This window comes from Rhipicephalus sanguineus, chromosome 7 (assembly GCF_013339695.2).
Source record: "Rhipicephalus sanguineus isolate Rsan-2018 chromosome 7, BIME_Rsan_1.4, whole genome shotgun sequence".
NCBI classification, from domain to species: domain Eukaryota; kingdom Metazoa; phylum Arthropoda; class Arachnida; order Ixodida; family Ixodidae; genus Rhipicephalus; species Rhipicephalus sanguineus.
Window position 1 is genome coordinate 56,845,809 of NC_051182.1, and position 12,532 is coordinate 56,858,340.

At 52.6% G+C, this 12,532-nt stretch overlaps 1 pseudogene; it reads left to right on the forward strand.

The window, feature by feature from the left end:
- LOC119399459 (fatty acid synthase-like) overlaps nt 1-12,532 on the forward strand; it is a 178,245-nt pseudogene that overhangs the window by 100,862 nt on the left and 64,851 nt on the right.

Consider the following 12,532-nt stretch of genomic DNA (forward strand, 5'->3'; position numbering starts at 1 on the left):
CCGCAAAGGAGTCGCGAGCTGCCAGTGTAAGTTTCAGGTAGGTTAAGGTAATAAGGTGGTAACTTGCTCGGCATTCCTTACGCGATGAGAATGCTTCGCACTAAGTACCTAACTACTTTGGCACACCCAGGTGGCGTCCGTTTCCAGATCACCGTGATGCCCGTCTCGGGCGAGTTCGAAGTATGCGAAGGCCGAGCAGTGGTCTGCAAAGGCCGTATTCGCCTAGCCGAAGAAGGTGAGACGGTGCTCATGAGGGACCCTCCTGGAACGCCTCGCGAACCCGTTGACTTCGACATGGACTGCGCAGACATTTACAAGGACCTAAGCCTCCGCGGATATCAGTACTACGGAGCGTTCCAGGGAACCCTCAAGGCTTCGTCACAAAGTAAGAACATATAACTATTAGAAATAAAATGCTCTGAACACAGGTAATGTTATTGTCAGGCGCGTTACACATTAGTTCTGTCGGAATATAGTCGTTAGGAAACATCAGGAATCCATTTCACTTCCTGACCAAGCACACAAGCCGATTTCGCTAGAGAAAACTATTTTGTCTGTTTGAGTACGTGAAACTTACTTGAGAAAAATCATTCGCGGCCGTTCGGCTTTTGTACGGTACTGTCCCCAGTTACGTATCACTTGCCCTAGTTAACATCAGCAATTGGAACCAAATGATTTCACAAAGGCGCCTTCTTGAGCACATATTGCCGGTGATGTTCATGAACCACTTAGTAACTACAACCTTACGATTGAACGCGCGCATCAATTTCTTCAGGGTAATGAATTAGAAGGTTCCTCACTTGATCATCTATTGTGCAGAGCCGTACGCAAAGCTGAAGTGGGATGGCAATTGGGTGGCCTTCATGGACACAGTAATGCACACGAGCTTCATCTGGAAGCCAGTACGACCATTTGTGGTGCCACATGCGGTACAGTCAATCCATGTCGACCCCATCGTTCACGCAAAGAGGGCTGAATTGGCCGGAGATGAAGGTGAGCAAGGTTCTTGTCACTTTGTATACTCGATGTTACCAAGTGTATGTACGAAAAATTCATAAACACGGGGTGCCTCTGGAGCCGACATTTCGACAAGTGGACTTGTCTTCCTTAAGGCTGCAACTGAAGACAGGTGTTGTTTGTCGAAACGTCGGCTCCAGCTTCCCCCGTTTTTAAGTATTTTTCATCTCTTTGAGCTTCCACATTTTTTCTAAGCTTTTTCGAACTGTGTCTATGTCATACAGAAGGGATTAGGACCGTTTCGCGGCTTGATTAGGGACAGTGTTTTTTAAAGGAATCACTGCCGGCCTTCTAAATTTTTTTTGCCCATCTGACATCTGGTACTGCATAAGATGTAATTCGCTGCCGCCTGTAGTTGTGAAGCTGTCAATACTTTTATTTGGCCCAGTTGGTTCATAGTTCACTGGACAAAAGCGGGGATAAAATAAAGGGACCAAATAGACATAGGGCACTGAAGAAATCGTTAATATATAACCGAAGTTTTATTGCAGCAATCACGCTTTTTAATGTGTTAACAATAGCGTACCACATTTTCATCAAAACTGCCGCATAAGAACATGAAGAAATAAGGTTTATGTTGTCACTCAACGTTGAGCGTGTGCACGCAGCATTATGGCAAGAAGGTGAAACCTGACAAAACAGCGCCTTAACAACGATACAAGAAATGTGAACAAGACAACTACGAATCAACAGGACAATTTTCCTGGGATACACATCCTTACCAAGACAAGAATATTTAAACGTTAAGTGGATTGGTGATACTGAAGCAATGACAACGACAATAGTGTAAACGAAATACCGCTATGAACGCATTCAGTCATTAAGGCGAAATTCTTAGGGGTCCAAATATCAAGTTCGTGTCAGCTCGAAAACAATTGGCCCGAAAATAGAAGTGAGCACTCCAGCTACGCGTGTACTTTGTTCATTTCATCTCTGCCGCCTTCACGTGAATAAAAAGTTAAATGAGGGGATTCTAAGAGCTTTCTTAGTATGTAAAAGCGAAAGCTTACTTAGACCTTCTGTTGATCCGCGGTTGAACATTGTGCTGATGCGCTTAACGTTTGGTGAACTGCAGCTACTAATGTAGGCGCGCTATATCGATTTGGCATTCTAGAATTGGATATGCGTAAAATCGACACAACATGCTCCAGGCTACTTCGCAGATTATAAGGTAACCCTTGCTAGCGTGGCTACTAAGCGGTCGCCAAGAGTTGCTGTGGGCGGAGTGTGCACTGGTGTTGTAAATGAAGAGCGCAGTGATATGATGAAACACCACCCAACATAGCCCCACTTTGAGGCTCACATATGTGTATTTTTGTTGTAATTGCTAAGGATGGGCGGCGAAGTTAAGAGACGGCGTAATTTGTTGAAGGCGTCGTCGCAGGCTGGTGACCAAGCGGAAAGGTCCTTGTCGCCGCTAAGTAGGTCTGTCAGGGGCGCACATATGGAGGCGAAATTTCGAATGAAGCGTCGGAAGTACGATGACAAGCCGACAAAACTTCGGAGCTCCTTGAGGTTCTTCGGTTTAGGAAAATCGGCGACTGCGCGAAGCTTGGCTGGGTCTGGAAGGATGCCATCCCGCGATACGACGTGTCCAAGAATGGTGAGCTGTCGGGCGCCGAAACAACACTTTTTTAGGTTGAGTTGAAGTCCTGCGTCAGTGAGGCATGTGAGAACGCGCTCGAGATGGCTTAAATGGGTGTTGAAATCGGCGGAAAAGACAACTATGTCGTCGAGGTAGCATAAGCATGTGTTCCACTTGAGGCCTCGTAAAATAGTGTCCATCATGCTCTCAAAAGTGGCTGGGGCATTGCATAGGCCAAAAGGCATGAAAGTAAATTCGTATAATCCGTCAGGTGTGACAAATGCTGTTTTCGGGCGATCAGATGCTTCCATGGGAACTTGCCAGTATCCAGAGCGTAATTCCAGCGAAGAAAAGTATTCCGCTCCCTGCAGACAGTCGAGGGCGTCGTCGATTCGTGGTAACGGGTAAACGTCCTTCCGGGTGATCTTGTTTAAACGTCGGTAGTCGACACAGAAGCGAATGGAGCCATCCTTCTTCTTAACAAGAACGACCGGTGACGCCCAAGGACTGTTTGAAGGCTGTACAATACCTCGCTGGAGCATGTCAGCAACCTGATCGTCAATAACACGGCGCTCCGACGCCGAGACTCGATAGGGACGTTGCCGTAGAGGCGCATCGCTTCCTGTGTCAATCGTGTGAGAAATGGTCGATGTGCGACCGAGACCAGAAGCATGGCTGTCAAAAGAAGCGCGGAACTTCTGGAATAGGGTGATGAGCTGGCTTCGTTCTGAAGAAGACGTTGCGGCATCGATGGAGCGATGGAAAGCGTCAAGGAGTGGCTGATCAACGGCAGGGTCAGAAGTGAGTGCGCTGAGGTCCGTAGAAAGTGAAGTAGGCGGAGCGTGAAAAATCTGAACGGTTTCGATCGGCTGTACGCGACCGAGGCATTCACCATGGAATAAAGGTAAGGGCCACGCCAGTGCGTTGTGAACGAGCGTCTTCGTGACGCCACTGCGGAGAGTAAGGAGAGCGACGGGCAGTGGAGAACATCTGCGATGAATGAAGAGGTCAGAGGGCATAAAGAAAACATCGCCATCTGAAATAGCGGCGCAGGACACAGGCACAAGCATGGAAGAGCACGGAGGAACGGTTGTGTCGTCGGATACGGACAGTTTATAACACGGAGGGGGAGTTTCGACAGCATCAACGTCTTGAAGTGGAGAAAGCTCGAGTTCGGCGCGACAGCAGTCAATGACGGCGTTATTACTCGCAAGGAAGTCCCAGACTAATATTACGTCATGGGAACATGAGGGCAGCACAACAAATTGCACGATATGCACAACTCCTTGGATTACGACTCGTGAAGTGCAGGCCGCAAGAGGTGTTATGCTTTGTGCGTTCGCCGTTCGAAGCGACAGGTCGGATAATGGCGTCAGAACTTTTCGGAGTTTGCGGCACAGCTGGGCGGAAATTACGGATACAGCGGCTCCTGTGTCGACAAGTGCCATGACGACGATACCATCGACAGACACTTCAATGACGTTGGCCGGAGAGGGGCGAGGACTTGTGCATGACGACGTGGATGCAGTTCGTGCCTCGGGAACTGCGGCCATCAGTTTTCCTGCTCGGTAGGTCCGGTACGGCGACGCATAGGAGAAAGCGGGCGACGACGTGGAGATGGCGAGCGTCGGGTAGGTGCGAATGAGCGATCAGGGTGAAATGAAGTGGACGGATTTCTGGAAGGCGCAGAGGAAAACTGAAGAGCGAAAGGCGGCACTCGTCGAATGTTCGGTGAGGACGCTGGGCGACGACGGCGATAACGCGCCACGTGGCCAACACCACCACAAGCAAAACATATGGGACGGTCATCGTAGGTCCGCCATTGGTCGGAGTAAACTCCAAGCTGCGGCTGGGGGGTCGGAAAAGGTGGCTTGTGTGGAATCGGCATAGGGGGCGGCGAAAAGGTCGGTGGTTGATAAATAGGCGGTGGCTGGAGCGTCTGGTGAGGAGGTCGGGCAACGGCTTCGGCGTACGTGAGTAGAGCAGTGACTGGCGGTGGTTCACGGGCTGGAGGAATAGCTTGCGCGACCTGGTCTTGGATGAAGTCGCGGAGCGTAGGTGCCAAACTGCGTGGTTGGTCTGGGACGCTAGACATCAGAGTTGACGAGCGACCTCGGCGCGTATGAACTCTTGAATCTTCGATAGCAGAGGAGCGTGGTCGTCTCCGATGCCAAGGCTGGCGAGAGAGTCGTCAGGCGCCGAAGGACGCCTGGTGTGAAGACGTTGCCGGCGTAACTCTTCGTAACTCTGGCATAATTCTGTGAGTTCGACGACAGAGCGAGGACTCTTCGACAGTAACATTTGAAAAGCGTCGTCCTCAATGCCCTTCATAATGTGTTTGATCTTCTCCTCTTCGGACATCGACGCGTTCACCCGCTTGCAAAGGTCAAGGATGTCCTCGATGTAGCTGGTGAAATTCTCACCAAGCTGTTGGGATCGAGTACGTAAGCGTTGTTCTGCGCGGAGTTTTCGCACCTCGGGCCGACCGAAGACCTGGGTGAGGCTGGTCTTGAAAACCGACCACGTAGGAAGGTCAGCTTCGTGGTTTATGAACCACAGTTTGGCCACGTCCGATAGATAAAAGGAAACGTAGCTCAACTTGGAGTCGTCGTCCCATTTGTTGTGAACGCTCACTCGCTCGTACGTGGAGATCAAATCGTCCACGTCCTTGTCGTCAGTGCCCGAGAAGATGGGGGGATCTCGGAGACGCAAGGAACCGGCGCAGAGCAGGATGGGCGGTGCCGTTGGAGGAGTTGGATGAGTGGCGCCTGCGCCGTTGGGCATGATAGACGGTAGAGTGCGATTCCGAAGTTCCAGGGCGATCGAAACCGAGCAGCCTCCACCACTTGCTAAGAAGTTTATTGGCAGAGAATGCGTGTGAACAAACAACGGTCAGCAGCGTTCGGCCAAGCGCAGCAACCACGAGCTCACGGCGATGGCGATGCCGCTGAGGCGCAGAGCAATGCCGCTGATGCCACTCTTCTTCTCTACATAATAAACGCTTTTCACCGCCACCACCACCACAAAATTTCTTAGAAAACCAGCACTAAGTTGAACATATATTGTCACGCGGTCGTGACGTCGACGAAGGCAACAGTCAGCACGCCCGAGATGAAACCGTTTATTTGGCCGAACTTGTGGTCGAGAAACTGAAAATCAATACACTGATAGCAGCAAACAGAGCGTCGACCGTCGATCAACTGACAAGCTGTCAAGCGCGTCGGGTTTTATACAGGCGCTGTCGAACTTTCCAGCAATATCGCTGGTGGCGGCGTTATCTCTAGACAAAGCTGGAACATTCGCGTGCGGGGCGCAATCTTAAAAAAAAAACGATCTACTACGATCGTGAAGCTTCTCGAACACTGCTTCGCGGACAGCGTCGAGCGCTGATAACCGTCCCTGACGGTCAAACCCGAATATATCAAAACAAGACAAGACGTGGGCGTGGCAATATTTAAACAGCACATTAGCTGAGCCTTCATCATAAAGGTAAACACATCAGCAGAAACTTCAACAGTGCATCAACAGAAGGCTCAAGTAGGCATTCGCCTTCACATTCTTAGAAAGTGCTAATAATTGCCAGCATTTATCAATGTCAGCGTCGGGGAGGAAAAGAAAATGCTTCCAGGTGCAAATGTCTGCAAATTTTTTCATAAAAAACGCATCCACAATTGCACGTCCCGTTTCGCATTTTACCTGCATCGAAACTGGATGTTCTGAATTATGGTCACACAGCCACACTGTTTGGAGCGTTCGCATAAAAAAGCCTCCCGTTTTGAAAGGCCAAAGGAACACAAATTGCGTCCCTGGGGCCTTTCATCCAAGCACTTTCCTGTCTGCACTATATACCAGCGCTCACAGATTATACGAATTTTCTAACCATATCGGGAGTGCATTGTGCGTAGCCACTTCTATATGTCGTTGTAAAGAGTGACCAGGATTCCTTATTGGTCTTTGCCCAAAACTAAGACAGTTTGGGCGCAGAAAAGGTGCAGAAAAATTCTTCTGTGACGCTGTGCTTTTAAGTTACTGTTTTATTATAAGATTCCCGGTGAATATGGTGAAACGTTACCTGGTTGGTTTAAGGTGTTTGACGTCCCAAAGCGACTCAGGTTATGATGAACACCGTAATAGAGCTAGGAAACCGAATAATTTACTCTACCTGGAGTTTTGTAATGTAGATGCGCTGAGCAAAACGGAACTGGTGGACAGGACGAGTGGTGCGCAACGTTTCAACTGCTTATTTTCGCAAAAGCACGTCAAAGATATGCACAAAATAATTGAAGATAACAAGGACTATCTTACAACGTCTTGTTCATGGGAGCAGGCCAATTTGGGGTTATCGTGCTCCGCGTGTGTAATTTTTACTAATCTGGCGGTTGTCAATAAAGTTAAAGGCTGCCTCACTAAGGGCAATAGATGCAGAGCTCACGTGATTGTGTGATTTAAACATGAAGAAAGTCACAGTTTCGCCGCAACGACAAAGCAATGAATGCAATAGCAATAAATTGGAATGCAACGCGAAGAACGGAAAGCAGCTCGAAATTGCCAGAGCGGCGCTCGAGCCCAAAGGACGCACGAAAAGAACGCACAGAGGACGAGCGCGAACTATCATGCGTCACAGCTCGACACTTGAAGCGCACTGCTCAAACATAAAGCAGGACGCACGAAACCAACGAACAGGTACACACAGGACGAGTGCGAACTAACTGTGCCAGTTGTTACTCATTCCTGTTCGAACAGCACGCTCCTTTCGCAAACGCGGCCGCTGCAGCGAGCGAAGTGATCTTCGTACGCTCTGTAACTTCAGCGCGGACATCGCGGGAAAAGCACAAGACATACAACTCCCCCCCCCCCCCCCCCCGCCAGCCGCCCTCTTCTTTCTTCGAGATAAGCGCACGAAGGCGACCACGCCCTGTAGGCCGAAGAGCAGCGGCGTTTGCAGCTACGGGGCGACGATCTTTAACGTGCGCCACGCGTGCACATCGCGCCATCTATGTGGTAACTAAGAAAGCATGCAGATGTAAGCGGTGTATATAAATAGCTCGCCGTTAGCAGGCTGAAAGACGGTGCTGTTGGTGGCCTAACCGTCTAACGCCGCGCGCTGGAAAGCGGGAGGTCGCACGTTTGATTCCGCGCGTCGAAATGTTTTCTGAATTTTTTTGTGGCTTATATATATATGTATCTATATATTGTAGCGAAGCGTTGGAAGTCTGTAATGGGTCGCCCTCTCGAGCGCTTTCTAGTAGGTCGTCCCCTTCGGCTCTTCTCTGACAGCACGCTCCTCGCGCTCAGAGTCCGCGCTCTGTCTTGACTGTCGCCGTTGTGCTTCTTCGACTAGTGCCGTCAATAAACGCCTTTATAATTTGGTGGAGAGTGCTGCGCCGTCCTACCAGCTTCGGTCCGTTCGATGCCCCTGGCGCTTCGATCCCGTACCGTGCCCTCTACCATGCCTCAAGACGCCGCCCAGCAAACGCTTCCCCCTGTACCGACACCATGCTCCGGTTCCCCCCGCATCCACGACCCTCCTATATTCACCGGCGTGGATGGCACTGGCGTGGAGGACTGGCTCGCAATATACGAGCGCGTGAGCGTACCCAACAAATGGGACGAGGCAGGAAAGCTGAGCAACCTGGTTTTCTACCTCGCGGGTGTGGCCAGCCTGTGGTACAACAACCACGCAACCGATTTCCTCACGTGGTCTGATTTCAAGACCGCCATCATCAACGTGTTTGGCCGACCTGCCGTACGTAAACTGGAAGCCGAACAGCGTTTACGTGAACGAGCTCAGCAGACCGGTCAGTCGTTTACCAGCTACATCGAAGACGTCCTCGACTTGTGCAAGAAGGCCGACGTAACAATGTCTGAGTCTGACAAGATCCGACACGTTATGAAAGGCATCGACGATGATGCCTTCACCATGCTGCTCGCCAAGAACCCTCGTACCGTGACAGAGGTGATCACGCTCTGCCAAAGCTACGAGGAGCTGCGCCGGCAGCGGTTGCTGACCCGTCCACCTCCATCGCGCGACGCCGACCTCGTTGGCTTGTCGGCCATTTCTGATCACTCGGGCTTGCTCGCCGAAGTCAAGTCATTTGTGCGCGAGGAAATTGCCCGCCAGTGTTCTCTACTGACCTTGCCTCAGTCGCAGCATGTTGAACAGCCGTCGACCACACTGCTGCCTCCCTTACGCCGCGCTATTCAACAGGAAATCGCGGAGGTCATCCCGGAATACCACCAGCCCCCTCCGGCACCTGCGCCGCTCAGTTACGCGCAGGTTGTAGCCAGGTCACCCCAAGCGATTCCTGTGGCTGCCCCACTTGGTTACGCCGAAGCCGTCGCCAGACCTCAAACCTTCCAGGCGAGTGTGCCGGCTGCGTACGGCGACGTCATTCCTAGGCCACGACTGCAGCCCACCATGCAGTCCTATCAGCCGCCGCCCCGTCCACCGCGTCTTGGGCCATGGATGGGACCCAGCCCGGCGAACCGATGGCGCACATCCGACAACCGCCCCATCTGCTTTGCGTGCGGTTGCGCCGGTCACGTCGCCCGCTATTGCAATCGCGTGCAGTCGCCTCCAGTCGCCTCAAACCATGCCAAGCCAGTCGAGCCGCCCGTATTACGATTCACCGCAGCCTATGTCACCGCTGTCTCGCCCAGCGCCCTCTACCCGCCGTTCACCGTCACCACGACGCCGCTCACTGTCCCCGATGCGGCCACGTCTGGTCCCACGCGACCAGGAAAACTAGTCGTCGCAGTCCACGAGGCAAGGGCTGCGACGCGATCGAACTGCGAAAGCCCTCAGCGAAGCCCATCGAACGTGATAGACGTGTTTGTAGACGGTGTTCATGCATCTGCCCTTATCGACACTGGAGCCGCTGTATCGGTTATGGACGCAAAGCTTAGCCGAATACTGCGCAAAGTGACGACGCCACTTTCCGGGCTCTCCCTCCGTACAGCCGGCGCCCAACGTATTCACCCTACAGCGGTGTACACAGCCCGCGTCATGATTAAGGACGCTATGTACGCCGTCGAACTGATCATAATTCCTGCCTGGTCTCACGACGTCATCCTCGGATGGATTTCCTCTCCCGCCACGACGCCGTCATTCATTCCGCACCAGCCGAAATAGAGCTGTCACCATTCTCTAATTTGACGCCGGAAGACAGTCAATCGGCTGCGAGTAAGGTACTCGTCTAAGACGAAATCAAATTGCCTGCAAACTCGTCAACGGCGGTGCGCCTCTACTGCGCCAGTCTATCCGACACCGTTGCACTCCTCTCGCCATATGACCGTATTTGCACGAGGAAAGGCTTGCTGGTGCCTTTCGCGACCGTTCAAATCACTCAGGGAAGCACCTCTATTTTTGTAATCAACCCCTCCCCGTACAGTGTTACGTTGGTGCGAGGGGAATGTCTCGGCAGCGTGGAACCCCTCGAAGACGCACAAGTTATGGACGAACCCGATGACACGCACGGCCGCAGTTCCAGTACGCTCAGTGCTGTTTCGATGTCTGGTTCATCACCCGCTGACGTGTTGGTTCCACCATAGCTGACAACCTTACGCGGGCCTAGCGTTCCCAGCTTCTGGTCCTGTTGGAAGAATTTCGCTCTTCTTTCGATGTCGCTCAAACCTCTCTCGGCCGCACGTCGGCCGTTACGCACGACATCGATACTGGCGCCCACCTGCCACTGCGGCAACGTCCATATCGCGTATCTCCCACAGAACGCCGTGTAATCACCGAGCAAGTCGACGACATGCTTCGACGCGATGTATTCGACCCTCCAGCAGCCCCTGGGCGTCTCCGGTCGTTCTTGTTGCGAAGAACGACGGTTCTGTGCGGTTCTGTGTCGATTACAGACGACTCAACAAGATCACTCGTAAGGACGTGTATCCACTGCCGCGAATAGACGATGCGATTGACAGCCTGCAAGGCGCCGAATTCTTTTCATCTCTCGATTTGCGCTCAGGGTACTGGCAACTAGCTATGGCTGACGACGCTCGACCGAAGACCGCCTTTGTCACGCCCGACAGCCTGTACGAATTCAACGTCATGCCGTTTGGGCTGTGTAATGCGCCCGCCACCTTTGAGCGCATGATGGATACTGTTCTGCGCAACCTGAAAGGGCACACGTGCTTGTGCTACCTCGACGACGTCGTCGTTTTTGCTCCGGACTTATCCACCCATCTTCAACGCCTACGGCATGTTTTGACGCGTTTGAGCGACGCCGGTCTGTAACTGAATCTAAAGAAGTGCCGATTTGCAGCACGGCAGCTGACAATCCTCGGCTACGTCGTGTCCAAGAACGGAATTCTCCCCGATCCAGGCAAACTTCGCGCCGTGACCGAGTTCCCGAAACCTACGTCCGTCAAAGAACTGCGCAGTTTCGTAGGACTGTGTTTCTACTTTCGGCGCTACATTCGAAATTTCGCAACTATCATATCGCCTCTGACGAAGCTCCTCGGAAGTAACGGGCCCCTTCATTCATGGTCGTCCGAGTGCGACGACGCTTTCGAAAAGCTCCGCCGTTTGTTGACGTCGCCTCCCATACTACGCCACTACGACCCTACGGCTCCTACAGAGGTACACACAGACGCTAGCGGTGTTGGCCTTGGCGCTGTCCTTGCGCAGCGCAAACCAGGCTTCCCTGAATATGTCGTGGCATATGCAAGTCGTACGCTTACTAAAGCCCGAGACCAATTACACCGTCACCGAAAAGGAATGCCTGGCGATCATCTGGGCCCTTACGAAATTCCGACCTTATTTGTATGGTCGCCCATTTGATGTGATCACCGACCATCATGCACTATGCTGGTTGTCATCACTGAAGGATCCCTCAGGTCGCCTCGCCCGATGGGCACTTCGCCTACAGGACTATGATATCCGCGTGCTGTACCGCAATGGACGCCAGCATGCTGACGCCGACGCACTCTCGCGCTCCCCCTTGCCTGACGACAATACCCATAGCTCAGTGTCTCACGATGCCGTTTCTTCTATCGACATTCACACCATCGCTACTGAACAGCGCAAGGATCACTGGATCGCCTCATTGATAGACTTGCTGACTGATCCATCGGCAACACCATCCACTCGCGCGTTGCGTCGTCAAGCCCACCATTTCGCCGTTCGCGACAACCTCCTCCACCGACGCAATTACGGCGACGGTCGCCAGTGGCTGCTCGTAATACCCCGCAATCTGCGTTCTGACATATGCGAATCGTTCCACTCTGATCCGCAGTGCGCACACTCTGGGGTATCGAAAACCTACCACCGCATTCGCCAACGGTACTTTTGGCGAGGGATGTACCGCTACGTGCAGAAGTTCGTTCGCTCCTGCATGGATTGTCAGCGCCGCAAAGCATCAACGCACCTCTCGCCGGCAGGCCTGCAACCTCTGCCTTGCCCTGACCGGCCGTTCGGGTGCGTTGGCATAGACTTGTATGGACCACTTCCTCTAACGTCGGCTGGTAACTGCTGGGCAATCGTCGCTGTTGACCACCTTACGCGATACGCCGAAACTGCCGCCCTCCCCAGCGGCTACAGCGCGCGATGTTGCTTCCTTCCTGCTGCACCGATTCATGCTGCGCCATGGTCCACCCCAGGAGCTGCTCAGCGATCGAGGTCGTGTCTTCTTGTCGGAAGTCGTCGAAGCCATCCTGAAAGAGTGCAACGTTGTTCACCGGAAAACTACTGCTTACCACCCGCAGACGAATGGCCTCACCGAACGCTTTAACCGCACGCTCCGCGACATGCTCTCAATATATGTCGCCGCCGATCACACCAATTGGGATGCCATTCTGCTTTTCGTCACCTACGCCTATAATACCACCCCTCAGAGCACTACTGGTTTCTCCCCCTTTTTCTTATTGTACGGCAGACACCGGTCGCACACAATCGACACAATCCTTCCATACAAGCCGGATCCGTCT